This window comes from Macaca thibetana, chromosome 8 (genome assembly GCF_024542745.1).
Source record: "Macaca thibetana thibetana isolate TM-01 chromosome 8, ASM2454274v1, whole genome shotgun sequence".
NCBI lineage: Eukaryota > Metazoa > Chordata > Mammalia > Primates > Cercopithecidae > Macaca > Macaca thibetana.
This window is the reverse complement of record NC_065585.1, coordinates 113,159,820-113,185,936: the sequence shown is the minus strand read 5'-3', so window position 1 is coordinate 113,185,936 and position 26,117 is coordinate 113,159,820. Positions and strand designations below refer to the sequence as shown.

Below are 26,117 nucleotides of genomic sequence, written 5' to 3'. Positions count from 1 at the left end.
TGCCCAGGCTGGTCTTAAATTCTTGGGCTCGAGCAATACTCCTGCCTTGACCTCTCAAAGCACTAGGATTATAGGCATGAGATCCTACACCTGGCCAAAAAATTGCCTTTGTTATTCAAGCTTGCATTGAGGTACTGTGGGGAAAGGGCTTTGTGCTGCAGAGCAGAGAGAAACCACCAGGAGCCCAGCAGGATGTTCCTACTTCCCCAACCACAGAAACCCAGAGGAATACGATTTTGATAGAAATGGAAGGAAAGACATTACAGGTGTGGGGACAATATAAGTAAAGAAGCAAGATGGCTGGGCACTGTGGCTCCCAATGCCTGTAATCTCAACATTTTGGCAGGCCAAGGTGGGCAGATCACCTAAGGTTGGGAGTTCGAGACCAACATAGTGAAACTTTGTCTCTACTAAAAATACAAAATTAGCTGGGCACGGTGGCACATGTTTGTAATCCCAGCTACTCTGGACTCTGGAGACTGAGGCAGGAGAGTCACTTGAACCTGGGAGGTGGAGGTTGCAGTGAGCTGAGATTGTACCATTGCACTCCAGCCTAGGCAACAGAAGAGTGAAACTCTGTCTCAAAAAAAAAAAAAAAAAAAAAGAAGCAAGATGACAGAAAAGCATACAAGGTATGACTGTGGAAAAGGGAATGAACCAATCCAACTAGAGCTGAAGATGTGTGTGAGGAAGTTAAAGTAGGGCTGGAAAGATGGTTGCATTCAGGTTATGGAAGGTGCAGAGGGCCATGCTAGAGTCTATGGATCTGATCTTATAAGCAAAGGAAAGTTACTGTAAGGTTTTCAAGTAGGCAGCATGAGCTAAACAACTTGTGGTGTGTAGAGCAGATTAAGCACAGAAACCAGTCAGGAGATTATTACAAGGTCCTGAACTGGTGTGACAATGATAATGAAGGAATAAATGCAGACATGTGAAGGAAGAACTCACAGGTCTTTCTTGGAAGGTCAGATGGAATGAGTGAAGGACAAGAAGAATCCAGGATGGCTCCAGGGTTTGTGGCCTCGATGCCTGGAGAATGGGAGTGGCATATGAATGTCAGGAGGAAGATGATGAATTTGGCCTTAGGCGCACTAAATTTGGAATGGAAGAGGGCTATCCAGGTGGAAATGTCCCGTAAGCTTTTGGGCATGAGAAAGACGTGGATTTACAATTGTAGGGAAACGGTTCCTTACCCTATGGGGAAGAAGAGGGAAACCCCTCTGCAACGTCCCCTTTCCCATCTGAATTTCCAGTGCCTAACATGCATGAGGAGCTCTGTCATGCTTGTGAATTAATGATTGAAGAATGAAGGTTCTGTTCGCCACTTTGGCTTGAGATGCAGTCTTCCCAGGGCAAGGGGCGACTGAGATTCCTAAAGAAGACCCTGATGTCTGTAACCAGAAAGGGGTCAGTGACAGGGGACAGAAGACAAAGTGAGGGACAGATAAGTGGCTGTCTCAGCATGTGGAGCTGACACTTAATGCCTATCTGTCAGGACATGGCTCCAGCATAACTTTCTTTTATGGCTACAGCGTAGCTTCTCTGGGTAGGGACTCCTAAAGAGACTGTTGATATAAGTGGCTTCAGGCATCTATAAGCTTAATATACCTTCCAAGAGTGGGAGACAAGAAGACGGAAGAAGATGGTTTTCTCATCCAGACGCAAGAATACATTTTACTTAATGGGTTAAACACTTAAAAGTCAAGGATACAGAAACCATATTCAGTAAGGAAGGAACAGTCTTTTAAACAAATGGTGCTGGGAAAATTGGATATCTACATCCAAAAGAATGAAGTTGGATGCTTACCTTATACTATATACAAAAAAAGAAGTCAAAATGGACCAAAGACTTGAATTTGCCTGGGCGCGGTGGCTCACGCCTGTAATCTCAGCACTTTGAGAGGCCGAGGCAGGCGGATCTCCTGAGGTCAGGAGTTCAAGACCAGCCTGGCCAACATAGTGAAACTCCGTCTCTACTGAAAATAAAAAAAATGAGCCGGGCGTGATGGTGGGCACCTGTAATCCCAGTTACCCGGGAGGCTGAGGCAGGAGAATTGCTTGAACCCAGAAGGCGGAGATTGTAGTGAACTGAGATCTCACCACTGCACTGCACTCCAGCCTGGGCTACACAGCAAGACTCCGTCTATTAAAAAAAATAAAATAAAATAAAGACTTAAATTTAAGAGCTAAAAACTATACAACTCTTAGAAGAAAACATAGAGGCAAACCTTCATGACCTTGGATTTAGCAGTAGTTTCTTATATGTCATGCCAAAAGCACTGGCAACGACATAAAAATAGATAAATTAGACTTCATTAAAATTAAAAACTTAAATTAAAAATGTTTGTGCATCAAATGACATTATCAAGAGAGTGAAAAGACGATCCACAAAACAGGAAAATATTTGCAAAGCATATATCTGATAAGGGTTTAATATCCAGAGTATACATAAAAATCTCTTACAACTCAACAACAGGAAGACACACAACCTAATTTAAAAATAAGGAAAGAGGCCGGGCGCGGTGGCTCATGCCTGTAATCCCAGCACTTTGGGAGGCTGAGACAGATGGATCACCTGAGGTCAGGAGTTAACAGTCTGGACAACATGGTAAAACTCTGTCTCTACAAAAAAAAAATACAAAAATTAGCTGGGCATGGTGGCCTGCACCTGTAATTCCAGCTACTCGGAAGACTAAGACAGGAGAATTGCTTGAATCCAAGAGGCAGAGGTTGCAGTGAGCTGAGATCGCGCCACTGCACTCCAGTCTGCGTGACAGAGCAAGACTCCATCTCAAAATATAAAATAAAATTAAAAATAAATAAAAATGAGAAAAGCACTTGACTAGACATTTCTCCATACAAATTGCCAAAAAGCACATGAAAACATGTTCAGCATCATCAGGCATTAGGAAAATGTAAACTGAAACCACAATGAGATACCACTTCACATCTAGTAGTGTGGCTATACATTTTTTTTTTTTTTTTTTAGTCGGAGTCTCGCTCTGTCACCAGGCTGGAGTGCAGTGGCGCGATCTTGGCTCACTGCAACCTTCCCCTCCCAGGTTCAAGCAATTCTTCTGCCTCAGCCTCCTGAGTAGCTGGGATTACAGGCACATGCCACCATGTCTGGCTAAGTTTTGTATTTTTAGTAGAGATGGGGTTTCACCATGTTGGTCAGGCTGGTCTCGAACTCCTGACCTCGTGATCTGCCTGCTTCAGCCTCCCAAAGTGCTGGGATTACAGGCGTGAGCCACCAGGCCTAGCCATAAATTTTTGTTTTAACTGAAAATAACCAAGCATTGGAGATCATTTGGAGAATCTGGAGCCCTTGTGGTATTGCTGGTGGGAATCCACCGTGAAACACAGCCTGACAGTTCCTCCAAAAGTAGAACATAGAATTACCATATGATATAGTAAGTCCACTCTGTTAGTCAGCTCTGGCAGCTATAACAAAATGCCATAAACTAGGTAGCATAAACAACAAACATTTATTTTTTTGTTTATTTTTTCTTGAGACAGGGTCTCTGTCGTTCAGGTTGCAGTGCAGTGATGCCATCTCAGCTCACTGCAACATCCGCCTCCCAGGTTCAAGCAACTATCCTGCCTCAGCCTCCCAAGTAACTGGGACTATAGGCACCTGCCACCACACCTGGCTAATTTTTTTGTATTTTTAGTAGATATGGGGTTTCACCAGGTTGGCCAGACTGGTCTTGAATGCCTGACCTTAAGTGATCCACCCACCTTGGCCTCCCAAAGTGCTGGGAGGCCAGACATGGGCCAACACGCCCAGCCACAGACATTTATTTCTCACAGTTCGGAGCCTGGAAGTCTGAGATCAAGGCACTGGCAGTTCAGTGTCTGGTGAGGGCCACTTCCTGGTTCATAAAGGGCGGTCTTCTTGCTGTGTCCTCACATGGCAGAGAAGAGACACAAGCTCTCTTGGGACTCTTGTAAGGACACTAATCCCATTCATAAAGGCTCCACTGTCATGAGTGCATCTGATCCTAATTACCTAATTATCCTAATTACCTGCCAAAGACCCCACCTCCTTGCAAAATCCATATGCTGAAATCCCACCCCTTATGGGGTGGGAAACAAGCATATGGATTTTGAGAGGACACAAGCATTCGATTCTGTGGTACATTCTTTGGTACATACTCCAAATAATTGAAAGCAGGGACTCAAACAGGTTCTTGTATATCAATGTTTACAGCAGCATTTTTCACAATAGGCAAAGGCAGAAGCACCCCAAGTGTCTATCAACAGTCGAATGGATTTTTAAAATGTATTATATACATACAATAGAATATTAGTCTTAAAAAGGAGTGAAATCCTGATACATGCTACAACATGGATGAACCTTGAAGACATTAATGAAATAAGTCAGACATTAGCCAGATGTGGTGGCGCACACACGAGTAGTCCCAGCTACTTGGGAGGCTGAGGCAGGAGGATCCCTTGAGCCCAGAAGTTTGTGGCTACAGTCAGCTATGACTGTGGCACTGCACTTAGTAACAAAGCAAGATGAAAGAAAGAAAGAGAGAGAGAGAAAGAGAGAAAAGAAGTAGGAAGGAAGGAAGGAAGGAAAGAAAAGAAGAAAAGAAAGAAAAAGAACCAGACACCAGACATAGGAAGACAAATCTTGCATGATTCACTTGCGTTAGATATCTAGAATAAATAAATTCATAGAAATGGAAAGTCAAACAGAGGCTCCTAAGGAGTGCGGTAAGGGCAAATAAGGAGTTATTGCTTAATGGGTGCAGAATTTTGTTTAAGGTGATGAAAAAGTTTTAGAAATAGAGTTGTGATGGTTGCACAACATGACACTACATTTTAAAATGGTTAAAATTGCGAATACTGGGGCCAGGTGTGGTGGCTCATACCTGTAACCCCAGCACTTTGGGAGGACGAGGCGGGTGGATCATCTGAGGTCAGCAGTTCTCCGAGACCAGCCTGGCCAACATGGTGAAACCCTGTCGCTACTAAAAATACAAAAATTAGCCAGGCATAGTGGTGCACGCCTGTAACCTCAGCTTCTCAGGAGGCCGAGGCACGAGAATCGCTTGAACCTGGGAGGCAGAGGTTACAGTGAGCCAAGATCACACCACTGCACTCCACCCTGGGTGACAAAGCAAGATTCCTTCCAAAAAAAGGTTTTTTTAAGAATTGCAAATATTTTACCACAAGAAAATCAAGAAGATTCCTTTCACTATTAATTAAACATAATAATCATAGCTATCATTTATCAAGTGCTTCCTACATGCCAGGAGATTTACCAGGATTATTTTATTTATCCTCATAAGAACCCTATAAGGGGCATGTATTATTAGCCTTATGTGGTATATAAGGAAACTAAGGCTTTCAGAAGTTAAATAATTTTCCCAGGGTCACAAAGCTGGTAAATAATCAGTTCAAAACTAAAATGATTTCACGTTACTTAGTTGGATGTTAAAGGAATTATTATTTATTTATTTGTGGTTGAAATTCAAGTTTGTATCTGAAAATAATTTTTTTTAAGAAAATAGTAGGCCGGGCGCGGTGGCTCAAGCCTGTAATCCCACCACTTTGCGAGGCCGAGACGGGCGGATCATGAGGTCAGGAGATCGAGACCATCCTGGCTAACACGGTGAAACCCCATCTCTACTAAAAATACAAGAAAATTAGCCGGGCGAGGTGGCGGGCGCCTGTAGTCCCAGCTACTCGGGAGGCTGAGGCAGGAGAATGGCGTGAACCCGGGGGAGCGGAGCTTGCAGTGAGCCGAGATCGCGCCACTGTACTCCAGCCTGGGGCACAGAGCAAGACTCCGCGTCAAAAAAAAAAAAAAAGAAAAGAAAATAGTAATAGGACTAACAATTATGTGGTTTTCAAACAACACTGAAATACCAGTTTTTGCTTGTGGAATTGTAAAATTTTAAAAATACATGACAAGCAATGTTTTTCAGGATTAATGAATCAGAAACCTTTGAACAACAATTTGGCAATTTAACTTGATACAATCCTTTAAGAAAGATATTTGGCAATACATACCATTTTTTTTTTTTTTTTTTTTTTTTTTTTTTTTTTTTTTTTGAGACGGAGTTTCGCTCTTGTTGCCCAGGCTGGAGTGCAATGGCGCAATCTCAGCTCACCGCAACCTCCCCTTACCAGGTTCAAGCAACTCTCCCGCCTCAGCCTCCTGCGTATCTGGGATTACAGGCACGTGCCACCATGCCTGGCTAATTTTTTAAATTTTTTGTAGAGATGAGGTTTCTTCATGTTGGTCAGGCTGGTCTCGAACTCCTGACCTCAGGTGATCCGCCCGCCTCGGCCTCCCAAAGTGCTGGGATTACAGGCGTGAGCCATCGCGCCTGGACAATAATATCAGATTATTAAACATTCATTTTCAAAGTAGTTTTACTTCTGGAAATGGTTTCTAAACTAGATTCTGTGTACAGGAAGAAATTTTTAATGCAAAGGTGTTCATTGAAGTTTTATTTATAAAATGGCAAAAAAATAAAAAAAATCTAAACTGTCAAACAATTTTTGAATGCTTAGAAAAGTTATTATGGCCGGGAGCGGTGGCTCAAGCCTGTAATCCCAGCACTTTGGGAGGCCGAGACGGGCGGCTCACGAGGTCAGGAGATCAAGACCATCCTGGCTAACACGTTGAAACCCCGTCTCTACTAAAAAATACAAAAAACTAGCCAGGCGAGGTGGCGGGGGCCTGTAGTCCCAGCTACTCGGGAGGCTGAGGCAGGAGAATGGCGTGAACCTGGGAGGCGGAGCTTGCAGTGAGCTGAGATCCGGCCACTGCACTCCAGCCTGGGCAACAGAGCAAGACTCCGTCTCAAAAAAAAAAAAAAAAGTTATTATATATTTATTCAATGGAATATCATATTTCTTTAAAATATCTACTTATGTAATATGGGGAAATACTTTTTTACAATGTTAAGTTTTTAAAACTACATACAAAATTGGGTGTCCAGTGTAAGTATAATTCAGTAAAAATATACAGAAGAAAAAAATCACTTTAAACCAAAAATGTAAATATGAGATTATTTTTGTGTAGTGGAATTCTACAGTTCTTTCCTCTTTCATCCATTTCTTTTTTTTTTAATTAATTAATTTATTTTTTTTTGGGTTTTTTTTGTTTGTTTTTTTGAGACGGAGTCTCTCTCTGTCGCCCGGGCTGGAGTGCAGTGCCTGCATCTCAGCTCGCTACAAGCTCCGCCTCCCGGGTTTACGCCATTCTCCTGCCTCAGCCTCCTGAGTAGCTGGGACTACAGGCGCCTGCCACCTCGCCCGGCTAGCTTTTTGTATTTTTTAGAGACGGGGTTTCACCGTGTTAGCCAGGATGATCTCGATCTCCTGACCTCGTGATCCGCCCGTCTCGGCCTCCCAAAGTGCTGGGATTACAGGCTTGAGCCACCGCGCCGGGCCATTAATTTATTTTTTTGAGATGGAGTTTCACTCTTGTAGCCCAGACTGGAGTGCAATGGTGCAATCTTGGCTCAATGCAACCTCTGCCTCCCAGGTTCAAGCGATTCTCCTGCCTTAGCCTGCCGAGTAGCTGATATTACAGACTTATGCCACCACGCCTGGCTAATTTTGTATTTTTAGTAGAGATGGGGTTTCTCCATGTTGGTCAGGCTGGTCTCGAACTCCCATCCTCAGGTGATACGCCCACCTCAGCCTCCCAAAGTGTTGGGATTACAGGCGTGAGCCACTGTGCCTGGCCATCCATTTCTTATCCTAAAGTGAGTGTGCATTACTTTATAGTTGTAAAATTAAAAAACTGTTTTTTAAAAGAAAGATATAGTTTAAAAAGACCAAATTTGGCTGAGTGTGGTGGCTCACATCTATAATCCTACCATTTTGCGGGTCTGAGGTGGGAGGATTGCTTGAGGCCAAGAGTTCAAGACTAACCTGGTCAACATAGCAAGACCCCTGTTTCTATTTAAACAAATAAATAAATAATAAAAATACCAAATCCATATTCCTCTTTCGAATTACTGAGTAAAATAAAATATTTTCTTTTTCCACTTTCAAAGATGGTATTTTTTTTATTATTATGTCTTGAGGGCATTGGTGTGATTAAAAAGACAGATAAATGACCAAGAATTCATGAGTCATCAAATATTGCTCCCTGATGTATCAGGAGAAAATCTCAAGCCTTGAGATTAATAGTAAAATACCATTTAAAAAGTCACTTAAATCTACCCAAACTGAATATTCGGTGCCTCATTTATTGTTTTGTAAAGACATGCTCAGTATATCAATGCTGTGAAACTGAAACAAGTTTCAATAACTGAGAGCAATAGAGGCTTCACTAAGTCAGAGACCCAGCCAGATAAAATTTTGAAATGATTAAAGTATCACAAAGGTCCAAGCGCGGTGGCTGATGTCTGTAATCCCAGGACTTTGGGGAAGTCAGGATGGGAGGATAGCTTGAGGCTAGAAACTGGAGACCAGCCTGGGCAACGGTTCAAGACCTGGTCTCTAAAAGAATTTTTTTAGTTAGGTGGGCCTGGTGGCATGAGCCTATAGTTCCAGCTACTTGGGAGACTGAGGTGGGAGGATCACTCCAGCCCAGCAGTTTGAGGCTGCAGTGAGCTATGATGGTGCCATGCACTCCAGCCTGGGCAACAGAATGAGGCCCTGTCTCAAATAAAATAATAAAGTAAAAATCAGAAAGAGCTGAAGACAAAATTGGTGTAGGAAGCCCATGACTGATTTAAGCATCTGGATCACTGTGTCTTCAGATTGATGGCTGTGCCTCAGATGACCCTGGGATAAAGCTGGCAGAGAGATGGGGAGGAGCCGATGACTCAATCAAGCTGAGACTCAGGTATAATTAGGTGAACCTTTATACCAAATGGACATCACAAATCTGTGATTTGATCTGCAAGGGATTTTATTTTTACCCGGACTCTGTCCTATGTCAAAACTTGCCGATTATTTTCATTAATCCCATGACAATTTTATACGAGTCCAAATCCTCTTACTTTTAAATATCCTTATTTAGCCATTAGATTTTGATGGATTGATTTTAATTTTTAATAATGAGTATATTCTATATTTTAGACCAGGGAGCATGAAGCCATTATGCAGTTAATGAGTTTCATCATTATTTACGATACAATAAACTGTGTGTTTATTTAAATTGGGCATACATTAACATAAATGCACAGAACATTTTTTAAAATTCCTCTCTACGCTATTTATGGCACATGGCAAAGTTTAATGGTAGATGGAAAGAAAGAAAGAAAGAGTAAGAAACGAGACCCTTGGGTAGCCTGAAGGATCAAGATAGGACCAACTTGGATTCATTAGGGGGCAGCTTTGTGGGAAGGGCTCAGGTGAGCACCCACAGATTGCACTGAGGTGCTATACTCTGAGGTTGTGATAAACAGACTTCCCAGCCCCCGCAGATCTTTCCTGTAGATTTATCACAGTGCCTGGGCTTCTGCCATTCAGAATTTTCCCTATAGTCTTGAAGGTTAATCATGTTTACAGTTCTACTTTGAAGATTGCAAAGCACCTCTAGGAACCTTTCTTAGCTAATCCCTTGGGGCAGGGGCTGTAACCAGTTGATCAAGCTTGACTGGTGCATCTTTTCCGGAAGAGGCAGTAGCACTGTTAAGAGCTCAGGCTTCAGAGATTAAATCCCTGCCTCTGCTGAGAGTGGCCTGGGGCAAGTTATCTTCCCTAAGCCTCAGTTTCTTCATCTATAAAGGAAGGATAATAATATTTACCTGGAAGGGCAGTCATAAAGGAAATAAAAAATACGTGGAAAACACTTAACCACAACAGATGGTCCCCATTTAAGGACAACAGGCGGGTTGAAAGGCAGCTGTTAGCCCTTCACTGAGCATGTGCGCCTCCCTCAGCTCAGGTGCATCCTGGCAGGTGGGCTGGGGAGAGTATTTTCAACTGCTGGGAACCCTACTTCCCTGCCAGCTGTGAGCTGTAGGGAAGGGAAGCCTAGGCGGACCAGGTCAGCACCTCCTCTAACATCCAACTTCACCTCCATGAAATCAACACCCTCGCAATCTTGGTATCCTGGGAGACTGGAGAGGGGCCCTAAATGGGAGGGTTCCCAGAAGAAACTTCACCAGCTAGAGAATTCTGCCTAGGGAAGAGGTGTGTGTGTGTGTTTGTTTGTTTGTTCTTTCTCTGTTGCCCCAGTTGGAGTACAGTGGCACTATCTCAGTCCTCTACAACCTCCGCCTCCAGGGTTCCAGCGATTCTCATGCCTCAGCCTCCCCCCGCTAACTTTTTGTGTTTTTAATACAGACAGGATTTCACCATGTTGGCCAGGCTGGTCTCGAATTCCTGAGCTCAAGTAATCCTCCCTCATTGTCCTCTCAAAGTGCTGGGACTACAGGCGTGAGCCACCACACTTGGCCTGTTTGTTTTTTAGAGACAGAATCTCTGTCGCCCAGACTGGAGTGCAGTGATGCAATCATAGCTCACGGCAGTCTTGAACTCCTGGGCTCAAGCAGTTTTCCCACCTCACCTTCCCTAGTAGCTGGGACTACAGACATGCATCACTACACCCTTAATTTCTTTGTACAAATGAGGTCTCACTATGTTGCCCAGGCTGGTCTCAAGCACTTTTCCTGCCTAGGCCTCCCAAAGCACTGGGATTACAGGTGTGGGCCACCGCACCCAGCCTTAGGGGATAGGTTTTAATATTCATTTTCTAGCTCTAGGAAAGGTTGGTGCCCATGAGTCATCAGGGCTCTTGGCCACTTTCATCTTTGCACACTGGGTCTGATGTTGCCAGGGACAGATGAAAGTGTGGCAAATTGGAGAGAACAGGGAAAGCATGTGTCTCTAAGACTCTACCGAGGAAGGTCTGTTTCTTCTAGAAAGCCTGAAGACAGATGCCGTGACCCAGGACTCTGACGCTTACTGGTACGTGTAACTGTCTACCTTGGCCTCTTTTCTTTTCTCTTATACATTATCACTACTGCATCTTCAGGAGGGTTTTTGACCTAGAGGTCCAAAACCTGGCAATCCATCATCTGCACAGATTCATTTGTTTTCTAGAATAAGAGATTCTCACACACCAACTCCTTAGAGATTCTGATTTAGGAAGTATGAAAGGCTTAGGGGCCAAGAGTATAAATTCTGGAGACAGATTGCCTTGGTTCCAATCCCAGCTCCCTGGCTTACTATGTGTGCATGTGAGCAAGTCACTTATGATCTCTGCACTTCAGTTTCTTCATCTATAAGATTAGGATAATAACAGTACCTGGCAGAGGGGCTAACAGGGTGAAATGAGTTATTGTTATTAAGCAAGGCACAGGGCCTAGAATTTGGTAGGTATTTTTAAAAAGGCTGTTGATCATGAGACACAGACCAGCTGAGGAATCACTTTGATACAAAACTATTTCTAATTAGCATCCAACCATTGGTCTGTAGTGTAATTTCAGAAGTCGAAACAGGAGATTCAGGGACATCAAAGAATAATTTTTGGCAAGTTCCTGACGCTGACAAGAAAGATGAAAATTAGGAGGCATTACTTTTTGATCACTCCTTATATGGATACATTTATGAAACACTGGACAATTTTCAAGGTAAACCATTGAACATCAGGAAGCACAAAGTCAAGAGAGAAGAAAAACCTAAAATTACAGGATTTCACATGACAAATCAAAAGTAAATTAATCATTTTTCACTGACCTTAATCACAGGGAAAAAAATTAATCATTGTCAGAAATGTTTAAAACTGCTTGAGTACTTTCCAAAGGTTCCAGGGAATGAGATGTATTCATCATAAGATGAAGAATTCCATCAAATTTGATCCAGGTGCATTTAGAGCAGCACACCTGTCTACGACAACTATACCAGCTTCTCTAATGGTCAGAAATTGAATGTAGACACCACAAAGAGGGAATTTTAGTACTTTTAGCTGCTTAGTAGGTCATCCGTACATCCGAACTTCAGAGGTGCCTTGTCAGACATTTTTCATAGCTTCTCCCTTCCCTGTTTTGCTTTTTATTCTTTTTTCTTTTTATCTTTCTTTGAGACAGGGTCTTACTCTGTTACCCAGACAGGAGTACAGTGGTACAATCATAGCTCACTGCAGCCTCCAACTCCTGGGCTCAAGCAATCCTCCTGCCTCAACCTCCTGAGTAGCTAGAGCTACAGGCATACGTCACCATGTCTGGCTAAGTTTTTTATTTTTATTTTTTGTAGAGATGGTGTCTTGCTATGTTACCCAGGCTGGTCTCCAACTCCTGGCCTCAAGCAATCCTCCTTCCTCAGCCTCCCAATGTCCTGAGATTACAGGCATGAGCCACTGCACTGGCCACATTTCTTTTTTTGTTTTGTTTTGTTTTTTTGAGATGGAGTCTCACTCTGTCACCCAGGCTGGAGTGCAGTGGCACAATCTCGGCTCACTGCAACCTCCGCCTTCCAGGTTCAAGTGATTCTTATGTCTCAGCCTCCTAAGTAGCTGGGATTATAAGCATCCGCAACCACACCTGGCTAATTTTTTTTTTAGTAGAGACAGGGTTTCACCATGTTGGCCAGGCTGGTCTCAAACCCCTGCCCTCAAGTGATTCACCTGCCTCGACCTCCCAAAGTGCTGGATTACAGGCAGGAGCTACCACGCCCAGCCAGATTTTTCTTAATCACCTTCTCCAAATTCCTTTCTCCACCTTTTGAATACTGTCATTTACTCTTCTAAGCTATTACAAAGCAATAAGCTATTGCAAAAATTTAAGTTTTTCATTTTTATTTTTTGTAGAGACAGGGTCTTGCTATGTTGCCCAGGCTGGTCTTGCTATGTTTTATCTTTTGTAGAGACAGGGTCTTGCTATGTTGCCCATCTAGGCCTCCCAGTGTCCTGGGATTATAGGCATGAGCCACTGCACTGGCCGCCTTCCTTTTTTTTCTAATAATTACCTTCTCCAAATTCCTTTCTCCTCATTTTGAATACTGTCATTCACTCTTCTAAGCTATTGCAAAACCATCCCTGCTACTATTAAGCATGGCACCTAGGTATTTACACCTTTTTTTTTTTTTTTTTTTTGGAGATGGATTCTCACTCTGTCACCCAGGCTGGAGTGCAGTGGTACGATCTCTGCTCACTGCAACCTCCGCCTCCCACCTTCAAGCAATTCTGCCTTAGCCTCCCAAGTAGCTGGGATTACAGGCATGTGCCACCACGCCCAGCTAATTTTTGTATTTTTCTTAGAGACCGAGTTTCACCATGTTGGCCAGGCTGGTCTCAAACTCCTGACCTCATGTGATCCACCCACCTCAGCCTCCCAAAGTGCCGGGATTACAGACATGAGCCACCAGGCCTGGCCAGGGTTACACAATTTAAATTACAATTTTTATCCGGATAATTGTAGATGTACATGCAGTGGTAAGAAATCATAGAAAGATTCTTACATTTTGCCCAGTTTCCCCCAAGGGGAATGTTTTGAAAAACTACAGAGCAATATCACAACCAGGTTATTGACAATGCTACAATCCACTAATCTTATTCAGATTTCCTCAGTTTACTGATACTCATTTATGGACATGTGTGTGACTGCTTATTAATATCTATTCAATTTTATCCCCTGTGTAGGTCCAGGTGCCCAGCAACAGGGTCAAGATACTGAATAGTTCTAGCAGCACAAGGATGCCCCTTTGGTTGCCCTTTTATAACCACATCCACCTCTTCCTGCTCCATGCACCTATGGCCCTAAATCCTTTACCCTGGCATCCATTTGTTCTCCATTTCTAAAATTTTGTCATTTAGAAAATGTTTTGTAATTGAATCACATATTATGCAATCTTTTGGGACTGGCTTTTTTGACTCAGTACAATTCCCTGGAAATTCATCAAAGCTGTCACACGTATCAGTAGTTCGTTCCTTTTTATTGCTAAGGAGCAGTACTCCATTGTACAGCTCTTTCACAGTTTGACTATTCACCTGTTGAAGGTCATATGAGTGGATTTTTTTTTTTTTTTTTTTTGAGATGGAGTCTTGCTCTATTACCCAGGCTGGAGTGCAGTGGTGCAATTTCTGCTCACTACAACCTCCGCCTCCCAGGTTCAAGTGATTCTCCTGCCTCAGCCACCCGAGTAGCTGGGACTACAGGCGCCCGCCACCACGTCCAGCTAATTTTTTGTGGTTTTAGTAGAGACAGGGTTTCACCACGTTAGCCAGGATGGTCTTCATCTCCTGACCTCGTGATCTGCCAGCCTCGGCCTCCCAAACTGCTGGGATTACAGGCTTGAGCCACCGCACCCAGCCATATGAGTGGATTTCAATTTTTGCCTGTGACAAGTAAGGCTGTGAACCTTCATGTTCAACTGTTTGTGTGAATGTAGGTTTTCATTTCTCTGGGGTAAATGTCCTGCTGTACAATTGCTGGGTCATGTGGTGATTGCCTGTTTAGTTTTTTGGGGGTTCCTTGGTTTTTGGTTTTTGTTTGGAGACAGGATCTCACCCTGTCACCCAGGCTGGAGTGCAGTGACATGCTCCCACCTCAGACTCCCAGAGTGTTGGAATTACAGGCATGGACCACTGAGCCCGGCAGTTGTTTAGCTTTATAAGAGACAGCCAAACTATTTTCCAAAGTGGCTGTACTATTTTACATTCTCGCCAGCAATAAATGAGTTCTCCAGTTTCTCTATAACACCATAAGCCCTTAGCACTCAGACTTTTAGGCATTCTGATAGCTGTGTGGTGGGGGGATATCTCATTGTGGTTTTCTTAAATACTTCGCTCTCTCTTTTTTTTTTTTTTAATGAGCAGTTTTAGGTTCATGGAAAAATTGAGAGGAAGCTATGGAGAATTCTACATGCATAACATACCCCATTATTAACATGCCCCACAGGGTGTTACATTTGCTACAACTGATGAACCTACATTGACACATCCTTATCACCCAGAGTCCATAGTTTACATTAGGGTCAACTCTTCGTGTTGAACATTCTATGGGTTTGAACAAATGTGTAATGACATATATCCATCATTATAGTATCATACTAAGTGGTTTCACTGCCCTAAAAATTCGGCTGGGCACAGTGGCTCATGCCTGTAATCCCAGCACTTTGGGAGGCCAAGGCGGGCAGATCACCTGAGGTCAGGAGTTCGAGACCAGCCTGGCCAACGTGACCAAACCCCATGTCTACTAAAAATACAAAAATTAGCTGGGCACGGTGGCGGGTGTCTGTAGTCCCAGTTACTCAGGAGGCTGATGCAGGAGAATCGCTTGAACATGGGAGGCAGAGGTTGCAGTGAGCCGAGATCACACCACTGCACTCCAGCATGGGCAACAGAGTGAGACCCTGTCTCAAAAAAAAAAAAAAAAAAAAAAAATTCTCTGTGCTCTACCTGTTTAACCCTCCCTCCTCCCAATTTCTGGCAACCACTGAGCTTTTTACTGTCTCAGTAGTTTACCTTTTCCAGAATGTCATACAGTTGAAATCGTATAGTAGATAGCCTTTTAAGGTTAGTTCCTTTCACTTAGTAATATGCATTCAAGGTCCCTCCATGTCTTTTCATGACTCGTTTCTTTTCAGCATTGAATACTATTCCATTGTCTGGATGTACCACCATTTATTTTTCCATTCACCTATTGAAGGACATCTTGGTTGCTTCCAATTTAGACAATTATGAGTAAAGTTACTATGAACATCTGTGTGCAGGTTTTTTTTTTTTTTTGTGGACAGCAGTTTTCAACTCATTTGGGGAAATACCAAGGACTGCAATTTCTGGATGGCATGATAAAAGTTTTTATTTTAGTTTTTTTGATTGTTTGTTTGTTGAGATGGAGTCTGTTGCCCAGGCTGGAGTGCAATAGCGTGATCTCAGCTCACTGCAACCTCCACCTCCTGGGTTCAAGCGATTCTCCTGCCTCAGCCTCCTGAGTAGCTGGGACTACAGGTGTGCGCCACCACACCCAGCTAATTTTTTGTATTTTTAGTAGAGATGGGGTTTCACCAGGTTGCCCAGGCTGGTCTCAAACTCCTGGCCTCAAGTGATCAGTCTGCCTTGGCCTCCCAAAGTGCTGGGATTACAGGTATGAGCCACCACGCCTGGCCAAGAGTGTGTTTAGTTTTATAAGGGACTGCCACAATGTCTTCCAAACTGGCTGTGCCATTTACATTCCCTCCATCAATGAGTGGAAGTTTGTATTGCTCCACATCCTTATCAGCACTTAGTGTTGTCAGTGTTTTGGATTTTGGCCAAACAGTGGCCAAAATCTATTTGTTTTGGCCAAACAAATGGATTTGGCCATTCTAATAGGTGTGTTATTGTTGCTTTAATTTGCCTTTTTCCTGTTGACATATGATACAGAGTTTATTTTCATATGTTTATTTTTCATCTGTATATCTTTTTTTTTTTTTTTTTTTTTGAGATGGAGTCTCGCTCTGTTGCCCAGGCTGGAGTGCAGTGGTGCGATCTCAGCTCACTGCAAGCTCCGCCTCCTCAGCCTCCCGAGTAGCTGGGACTACAGGCGCCTGCCACCACACCCGGCTAATTTTTTTTTTGTATTTTTAGTAGAGATGGGGTTTCACCGTGTTAGCCAGGATGGTCTTGATCTCCTGACCTCATGATCCGCCCACCTCAGCCTCCCAAAGTGCCGGGATTACCATCTTATTTAGTGAGGTGTCTGTTAAGGTCACTAGCTCATTTTTAATCAGGTTGTCTTTTTCTTATTGTTGAGTTTAAAGTATTCTTTGTATATTTTAGATAACAGTTTTTTATCACACTTGTCTTTTGCAAGTATTTTATCCTAGCCTGTGGCTGTTCTCCTTATTCTCTTGAGAGTGACTTTCACGGAACAGAAAAGTTTTAATTTTAATTAAATCGAACTTATCAATTCTGTCTTTCATGGATCATGTTTTTGATGTTGTATCTAAAAAATAATCACAAAACTTGAGGGCATCTTGATTTCCTTGTATGTTATCTTCTAGGATTTTTATAGTTTTGTGTTTTACATTTATGTTATCCATGTTGGGTTAATTTTTGTGACGAGTATAAGATTGTGTCTAGATTATTATTATTTGCATATGGATGTCCAGTTGTTCCAGCACCATTTGTTGAAAATGTTCTTTTTGCTCCACTGTATTGCTTTTTTCCTTTGTCAAAGATCAGTTGACTATATTTATGTGAATCTATTTATGGGCTCTCTATTCTGTTCCATTTATCTTTCTTTTTTTTTTTTTTTTTTTTTTGGAGACGGGAGTCTGGCTCTGTCACCCAGGCTGGAGTGCAGTGGCGCGATCTCGGCTCACTGCAAGCTCCGCCTCCCGGGTTTACGCCATTCTCCTGCCTCAGCCTCCCGAGTAGCTGGGACTACAGGCGCCCGCCACCTCGCCCGGCTAGTTTTTTGTATTTTTTAGTAGAGACGGGGTTTCACCGTGTTAGCCAGGATGGTCTCGATCTCCTGACCTCGTGATCCACCCGTCTCGGCCTCCCAAAGTGCTGGGATTACAGGCTTGAGCCACCGCGCCCGGCCCCATTTATCTTTCTTTGTGTATTCTTTTATCAAAACACACAGTCTTGACTACTGTACCGTTATAGCAAACATGGAAGTTGGATAGTGTCACTCCTCCAATTTTGTCCTCCAGTAGTATTGTGAGCTGTTTTGGGTCTTTTGCTTCTCCATATAACTTTAGAATCAGTTTTTCAATATCCACCAAGTAAGCTGCTAAAATTTTGAGTCAGATTACATTGAATCTACAGATCAAGTTGTGAAGATCTGACATGTTGTCAATATTGAGTCTTCCTATCCATGAACATGGAATATCTCTCCATTTATTTACTTCTTTGATTGTTTTCATCAGAGTTTTGTAGTTTTTCTCACATAGATTGTGTATGTATTCTGTTAGATTTATACCTAAATATTTTGTTTTTGAGGGTGTGCTATGATTTGGATATGGTTTGTCTCCCCAGAAAATGTTGCACTTGGTCTCTAATGTAGCAGCGTTGGAAGGTAGTGCCTTTAAAGCATGATTGGGTCATTAAGATTGATCAATCTTTTTTCTGAAAAAACTGGGTTAGTTCTCTTGGGATGGATTAGTTCCCAGGAGAGTGGGTTGTTACAAAGCGAGGTCGTCTCTTGTGTTTGGACTCCTTGTGTGCACCCACTTCCCCTTCCACTTTTGAAACATGCCTCCAGATATGTTTCATGCTTCCACATGCGTGCTTCCCCGATGCTGTGAAGCAGCAGGAGGCCCTCACCAGATGCAGCCACCCATCCTGGACTTCTTAGTCTCCAGAACCTCTTTTCTTTATATATTTCCCAGACTCGGGTATTTTGTTATAGCAACAGAAAATGGACTAAGATAAGGTGCTGATATAAATGGTATTGTATTCTTAATTTCAAATTTCCCTTGTTAATTGCTAGTATATAGGAAGTAATTGACATTTATTTATTTATTTTTTTTTGAGACAGTCTCACTCCATTGCCTAGGCTGGTGTTCAGTGGCACAACCTTGGCTTGCTGCAACCTCTGCCTCTTGGGTTCAAGTGATTCTCCTGTCTCAGCCTCCCAAGTAGCTGGGACTACAGGTGCACATCACCACACCTGGCTAATTTTTGTATTTTCAGTAGAGACGGGGTTTCACCATGTTGTCCAGGCTGGTCTTGATCTCTTGGCCTCAAGCAATCCTCCTGGCTCAGCCTCCCAAAGTGCTGGAATTACAGGCAGGAACCACCATGCTGCAGCTGAACACCCAGCTGAAGCAACTCACTTTTATATATTATCATTGTGTCCTGCAGTCTTGCTATAACAACTTACTAGCTCCAGGAAAGGTTTTCTGGAGTGCGGTGGCATGATCTCAGCTCACTGCAACCTCTGCCTCCCAGGTTCAAGGGATTCTCCTGCCTCAGCCTCCCAAGTAGCTGGGACTACAGGCTTGTATCACCACGCCCAGCTGATTTTTCGCATTTTTAGTAGCAACAGGGTTTCACCATGTTGGCCAGGCAGAACTCCTGGCCTCAAGTGATCCGCTCACCTTGGCCTCCCAAAGTGCTGGGATTATAGGCATGAGCCACCACGCCTGACCCTGGTCAATTCTACATAAACTACCAGATCATCTGTGAACAGATTTTTTTTCTTTCTTTCCAATATGTATAGACTTTCCCTCCTTTTTCTTATCTTACTGTGTTAGCTAGGACTTCCAGTACAATATTGAAAATCAGTGGTGAGGCCAGGGTCAGTGGCTCATCCCTGTAATCCCAGCACTGTGGGAGGCCAAGGTAGGCAGATTAGTTCAACCCAGGAGTTTGAGACCAGCCAGGGCAACATGGTGAAACCCTGTTTCTGCAAAAAAAATACAAAAGTTAACTGGGCATAGTGGCATGCACCTACATGTAGTCCCAGCTGCTCAGGAGGTTGAGATGGGAGGATTAATTGAACCCAGTAGGTGGAGGTTGCAGTGAACCGAGATCACACCATTGCACTCCATCCTGGGCAACAGAGTGAGACCCTATCTAAGAAAAGAAAAGAAAAAAAAAGAAAAGAAAAGACAGGAAGGAAGGAAGGAAGGAAAGAAAAGGAAGGAAGGAAGGAAGGAGAGAAAGGGGAGGGGAGGGGAAGGGAAAGGAGGGGAGGGGAAGGGAAAGGAGGGGAAAGGAAGGGAAAAGGAAGGAAGGAAGGGAGGGAGAAAGGGAAGGAAGGAAGGAAGGAGTGATCCATTTTAAATTAATTTTATTTATGGTTTTTTTTTTTTTTTTTTTTTGAGACGGAGTTTCACTCTCACCCAGGCTGGAGTGCAGTGGCACGATTTCAGCTCACTGCAACTTCTGCCTTCCTGGGTTCAGTGATTCTCCTGCCTCAGCCTCCCAAGTGGCTGGGATTACAGGCACATGTCACCACACCTGGCTAATTTTTGTATTTTTAGTAGAAATGGGGTTTCACCATATTGGCCATGCTGGTCTCGAACTCCTGACCTTGTGATCCGCCCACCTCGGCCTCCCAAAGTGCTGGGATTACAGGCGTAAGCCTACCATACTGTCTTAATTATGGTAGCCGTATAGTAAACCTTAATATTGGATAGAGTGATTCCTCTCACTTTATTATATATCAAGATTATTTTAGCTATTCCAGAGCCCATTCCTTTCCACATAAATTTCCGAATAAGTTTGTCCATGTATACAGAAATGCTTTCTGGGGTTGTAATAGAAATTGTATTAAATCTGTAGATTAATTTGGAAGAATATTTTTATTATGTTGAATCTTTCAATCTATAATCATAGTAGGTGTCTCCATTACTTTTTGTTTCCTTTGATTTCTTTCATCAGGATTTTGTAATTTTCAGCACATATATTAAATAAAATATATTTAGAAATATATCTAGCCCAGGTGCAGTGGCTCATGCATGTAATCCTAGCACTTTGAGAAGCCAAGATAGGTGGATCACTTGAGCCCAGAGGTTCGAAACCAGCCTGGGTAACATGGTAAAACCCCACCTCTACAAAAAAAAAACAGAAAAATTAGCCAGGCATGTGACCCATGCCTGTAGTCCCAGCTGTAAGGTGAGAAGACTGCCTGAGCTCAGGAGATCAAACCTGCAGTGAGCCATGATCATATGACTGCACTCCAGGCGGGGCAATAGAATGAGACTCTGTCTCAAAAAAAAAAAAAAAAAGCAATCTATCTAAATATTTCATTTTGTCTGAGTGTCATATGGAAATGCAAAAGTTTTTTTGTGTGTTGATCTTGTATTCTAAATCCTCACTAAACTCATTTAGTTCCAAGAGATTCTTTGTAGACTTCTTGGGATTTTCTACACAGGCAATTATATTATCTGCAAACAGAGATAGTTTTGCTTCCTCCTTTCTAACCTGTATACTTTTCTTTTTCTTGCCTATTGCAATAACTTCCAGGACCATGTTGAAGTGGTGAGAGCAGACTTCCTTGCCTTTTTGTGGTGATCTTAGTGGAAAAACATTCATTCTTTCATCATTAAGTATGATGCTAGCTCTAGATTTTTGTTTTTGTTTTTGTAGATGCTGTTTATCAAGTTTAGGTATTTCCCTTCTATTCCTAACTTGCTGAGATTTTTTTTATGAATCAATGTTGGATTTTACACTTCTTTGTTTTTGAGATGAAGTCTCACTCTGTCACCCAGGCTGGAGTGCAGTGGCACACTCTCAGCTCACTGCAACCTCCACCTCTTGTTTACACTTCTTTGTTTTTGAGATGAAGTCTCACTCTGTCACCCAGGCTGGAATGCAGTGGCACACTCTCAGCTCACTGCAACCTCCACCTCTTGGGCTCAATTGATCCTGCCACCTCAGTCTCCCAAATAGTTGGGACTACAGACACATGCCACCATGCCTGGCTAATTTTTTTGTACTTTTCGTAGAGATGAGGTTTCGCCGTGTTGCCCAAGCTGATCTCACACTCCTGGGCTCATACAATCTGCCTGCCTTGGCCTCTGAAAGTGCTGGGATTACAGGAGTGAGCTACGGTGCCCGGTCAAACATTTTTTCTACATCAAATGGATAGAGTTGTATGATCTTTCTTCTTCAGCTTGTTAATATGGTGAATTACATTGATTGATATTCAAATATTGAACCAACCTTATATACCTAGAAGTCCCACGTGGCTATGGTACCTAATTCTTTTTATACATTGTTGGATGCAGTTTGCTAATATCTAGTTTAGATTTTTGCATTTAAATTCATGAGAAATATTGTTGTATTCTTTTTTTGTACTGTCTTTGATTTTAGTATCAGGGTAACACTTGTTCCATAAAATGAGTTGGGAAGTGTTTGCTCCTCTTCTCTTTCCTGGAAGAGATTGTATAAAATGTGTGCTGATTATTCTTTAAGTGTTTGATGGAACTCTCCAATGAAACTAAGCCCGATTTTGGCCGGGCGCGGTGGCTCAAGCCTGTAATCCCAGCACTTTGGGAGGCCGAGACGGGCGGATCATGAGGTCAGGAGATCGAGACCATCCTGGCTAACCCGGTGAAACTCAGTCTCTACTAAAAAATACAAAAAACTAGCCGGGCGAGGTGGCGGGCGCCTGTAGTCCCAGCTATTCGGGAGGCTGAGGCAGGAGAATGGCGTGAACCCGGGAGGCGGAGCTTGCAGTGAGCTGAGATCCGGCCACTGCACTCCAGCCTGGGCGACAGAGCGAGACTCCGTCTCAAAAAAAAAAAAAAAAAAAAAAAAAGAAAGAAACTAAGCCCGATTTTATTTATTTATTTATTTATTTACTTTTCTGGTAGGGATTGAGAGTAAATTTTTTTTTTTCTTTTTGAGATGGAATCTCACTCCATCACCCAGGCTGGAGTGCAATGGTGCAGTCTTGGCTCACTGCAACCTCTGCCTCCCGGGCTCAAGCGATTCTCGTGCCTCAGCTTCCCAAGTAGCTTCCCGTAGTGCATCACTACGCCTGGCTAATTTTTTATATTTTTGGTAGAGATGGGGTTTTGCCATGTTGCCCAGCTGGTCTCGAACTCCTAAGCTTAGGCGATCCATTTGCCTCGGCCTCCCAAAGAGAGAGAGTAAATTTTTTGGAACAGTTTAGATTTACAGAAAAATTGAAAATATGGCATAGTTTTCAAATACTGCATATCCATTTTCCCCATTAATGTCTTAGATTAGTATGATACATTTGTTAAAATTAATGAATAATACTGACACATTATTATCAACCAAAATCTATACTTTCTTCAGACTTCCTTAATTTTTACCTAATGTCCTTTTCTTATTGCAGAATTCCATCCAGAATACCACATTACATTTAATTGCCTTGTCTCCTTAGGCTCCTCTTAGCTGTGACAGTTTCTCAAACTCTCCTTGTTTTTTGTTTGTGTTTGTTTGTTTATTTAGGGTTTTTTTGTTTTGTTTTGTTTTGTTTTTGAGACAGAGTCTCACTCTATTGCCCAGGCTGGAGTGCAGTGGCATGATCTCAGCTTACTGCCGTCTCTGGCTGCCTTCCAGGTTCAAGTGATTCTCCTGCCTCAGCCTCCCGAGTTGCTAGGATTACAAGCGCCCGCCACCATGCCCAGCTAATTTTTGTATTTTTAGAAGAGACAGGGTTTCACCGTGTTGGCCAGACTCATCTCAAACTCCTGACCTCAAGTGATCCGCCTGCGTCAGCTTCACAAAGTGCTGGGATTACAGGTGTAAGACACCGCGCCCGGCCCTTTTACTTAGTTTTTATTTCATAATCTTAACTCTGCAATTCAGCTAGATGTAAAAGGGAATAAGAAAAATATAGAACCCAAAGAACTGCAGTGAGGGTACAAAGATTATAGAAAGCTGCGAGTGAATGGGGTGGTGAGATGCTCTCCTGAGCTATAGAAGGAAAGGCCTGGTAGTTAAAATAAAACACAAGTCAAATTTATTAGAATGATCCACAGTCAGCAATGGTGATCTTCTTGCTGGTCTTGCCATTCCTGTACCCAAAGCACGCCATGGCTTCTATGATATTCATGCCTTCTTTCACCTTGCCAAAGGCTACATGCTTGCCATCCAACCAGTCAATCTTGCAGTGCAGATGAAAAACTGGGAACTGTTTGTGTTGGGTCCAGCATTTGCCATGGACAAGATGTCAGAACCCGTATGCTTCAGGATGAAGTTCTTACCATCAAATTTCTCCTTGCAGACAGACTTGCCACCTGTACTACTGTGGCGCGTGAAGTCAACACCCTGACACATAAACCCTGGAATAATTCAGTAAAAGCAGAAACCCTTATAACCAAATTATTTCTCGTCAGTGCTCAGAGCATGAATGTTTTCTGCTGTCTTTGGAACTTTGCAAACAACTTAAAGGAGATGCAGCTCAAAGTCTCGCCGTCAATGGCGATGTCAAAGAACATGGTGGGGTTGACCGTGACTTGTGGCATAGGACTATGGGTGGCCCCAGCATCTGCAAAGCATCCTTGTTTTTGATGAGCTTAACAATTTTAAGAAGTTCTGATAAGGTTTTTCTTTAGAATTTCTCTCCATTAGAATTTTTCTGATGTTTTTCTTATTTGAGACTGAAGTTATAGGTTTCAGGGAGAAAGACCACAGACAGAAAGCGACATATTCATCTCATCATATCCAAGATACATGCTGTCGGCTGGGTGCGGTGGCTCACACCTGTAATCCTAGCACTTTGGGAGGCCGAGGCGGGTAGATCACCTGAGGTCAGGAGTTCAAGACCAGCCTGGCCAACATGGTGAGACCCCATCTGTACTAAAAATACAAAAATTAGCCAGGCGTGGTGGTGGGTGCCTGTAATCCCAGCTATTTGGGAGGCTGAGGCAGGAGAATCACTAGAACCTGGGAGGCAGAGGTTTTAGTGAGCTGAGATCACACCACTGCACTCCAGCCTCAGCAATACAGCAAGACTCTGTGTCAAAACAAACAAATTTTAAAAACCACACAGAGAGATACACATGATTCTGTGTTGCAAACTAACTTCTGAAAATTCTGTATTCCTGGCCGGGTGTGGTGGCTCACACGTGTAATCCCAGCACTTTGGGAGGCCAACGCATGTGGGTTACCTGAGGTCAGGAGTTCGAGACCAGCCTGGCCAACATGGTGAAACCCCGTCTCTACTAAAAATACAAAAACTATCTGGGCATGGTGGCACACGCCTGTAATCCCAGCTACTCGGGAGGCTGAGGCAGGAGAATTGCTTGAGTCCAAGAGGCAGAGGTTGCAGTGAGCTGAAATCGTGCCACTGCACTCCAACCTGGCCAACAGAGTGAGACTCTGTCTCAACAAAAAAGAAAAAAAAATTCTATATTCCTCTCTCAGAGATTCACAACTCACAATTGTATATTCAAGACTCTGAGAAGTCCTGTTACAAGGAAACACTCTTACTATTGCTTAATCTGGAGTTACTCAGATCACACAACTTTTTTGGGTTGCCACAAAATATCTATTAACATATTTTAGAACTAGTGTTCTGAAGCACATAGTTAGGAAATGTGGATTCGCTCATTTGCTAGGTAAGGGAACTTGCGTTAAGTGAGTTAAGTGATTTGTGCCAAGTTACAGGACTACTTAGTGATACAACTGGGTCTAAAACCGAGGGTTCCCAAATTCCTGATGGTCCAGTATTTTTGCATCGTACCACGTCGTCACCTATGAGCCAAGTCGTAAGGCTGCTGAAAAACAATAGGGAATGGCTTTTAAAAGTAATTTTATTGGTTGGCTGTAGTGGCTCGTCCCTGTAATCCCAGCACTTTGGGAGGCCAAGGTGGGAGGATTGCTTGAGCTCAGGAGTTTGAGACCAGCCTGGGCAACATGGTGAAGCCTCGTCTCTACAAAAAGTACAAAAATTAGCCAGGCGTGGTGGCATGTGCCTGTAGTCCCAGCTACTCAAGAAGCTGAGGTGGCAGGATCCCTTGAGCCTGCAAGGTCAAGGCTGCCGTAAGCCACGATCATGCCACTGCACTCCAACCTGGGTGACAGAGTGAGACCCTGTCTCAAAAACAACAAAAAAACCCCACAATTTTATTATAAAATATTTATCTACATAATATGTTGTTTATGACATGTTATATGTTTGGCATAAAACATATGGCATAAAACAATATTAAGAAAAGCAGGCTGGGCGTGGTGGCTCACGCCTGTAATCCCAGCACTGTGGGAGGCCAAGGCGGGTGGATCACGAGGTCAGGAGATCGAGACCATCCTGGCTAACACGGTGAAACCCTGTCTCTACTAAAAATGCAAAAAATTAGCCAGGTGTGGTGGCGGGCGCCTGTAGACCCGGCTACTCGGGAGGCTGAGGCAGGAGAATGCTGTGAACCTGGGAGGCGGAGCTTGCAGTGAGCCGAGATCGCGCCACAGCACTCCAGCCTGGGCAACAGAGCGAGACCCCGTCTCAAAAAAAAAAAAAAAAAAAAAGAAAGAAAAGAATAGAAAAGCACCTATGTATCATCACCCAGCTTAAGAAGGAGAATATTATCGGAAACTTGGAAGCGCCTTGTAGGCCCTTCCCCAATTACACCACCCTGTGTTTATCATTGTGCTCATCATGCTTTGCTTTGCTTTATACTTTAACTACATAGACAGATCCCCAAAATGCATTATTCTATTTGACACATTTTGAACCTTTAATTAATGGTATTACTGTAGTATTCTTTTGCAACTTGCAAAACTTTTGCTCATTAATTTCTTGAGATTCGTCCATGTTACTAAGTATAGCTATAAC

At 43.1% G+C, this 26,117-nt stretch overlaps 1 protein-coding gene across 1 annotated transcript in view; it reads left to right on the top strand.

The window, feature by feature from the left end:
* Positions 1 to 26,117, top strand: part of SMIM18 (small integral membrane protein 18) — a 577,762-nt gene that overhangs the window by 255,255 nt on the left and 296,390 nt on the right. The gene's annotated exons all lie outside the window — the stretch shown is intronic.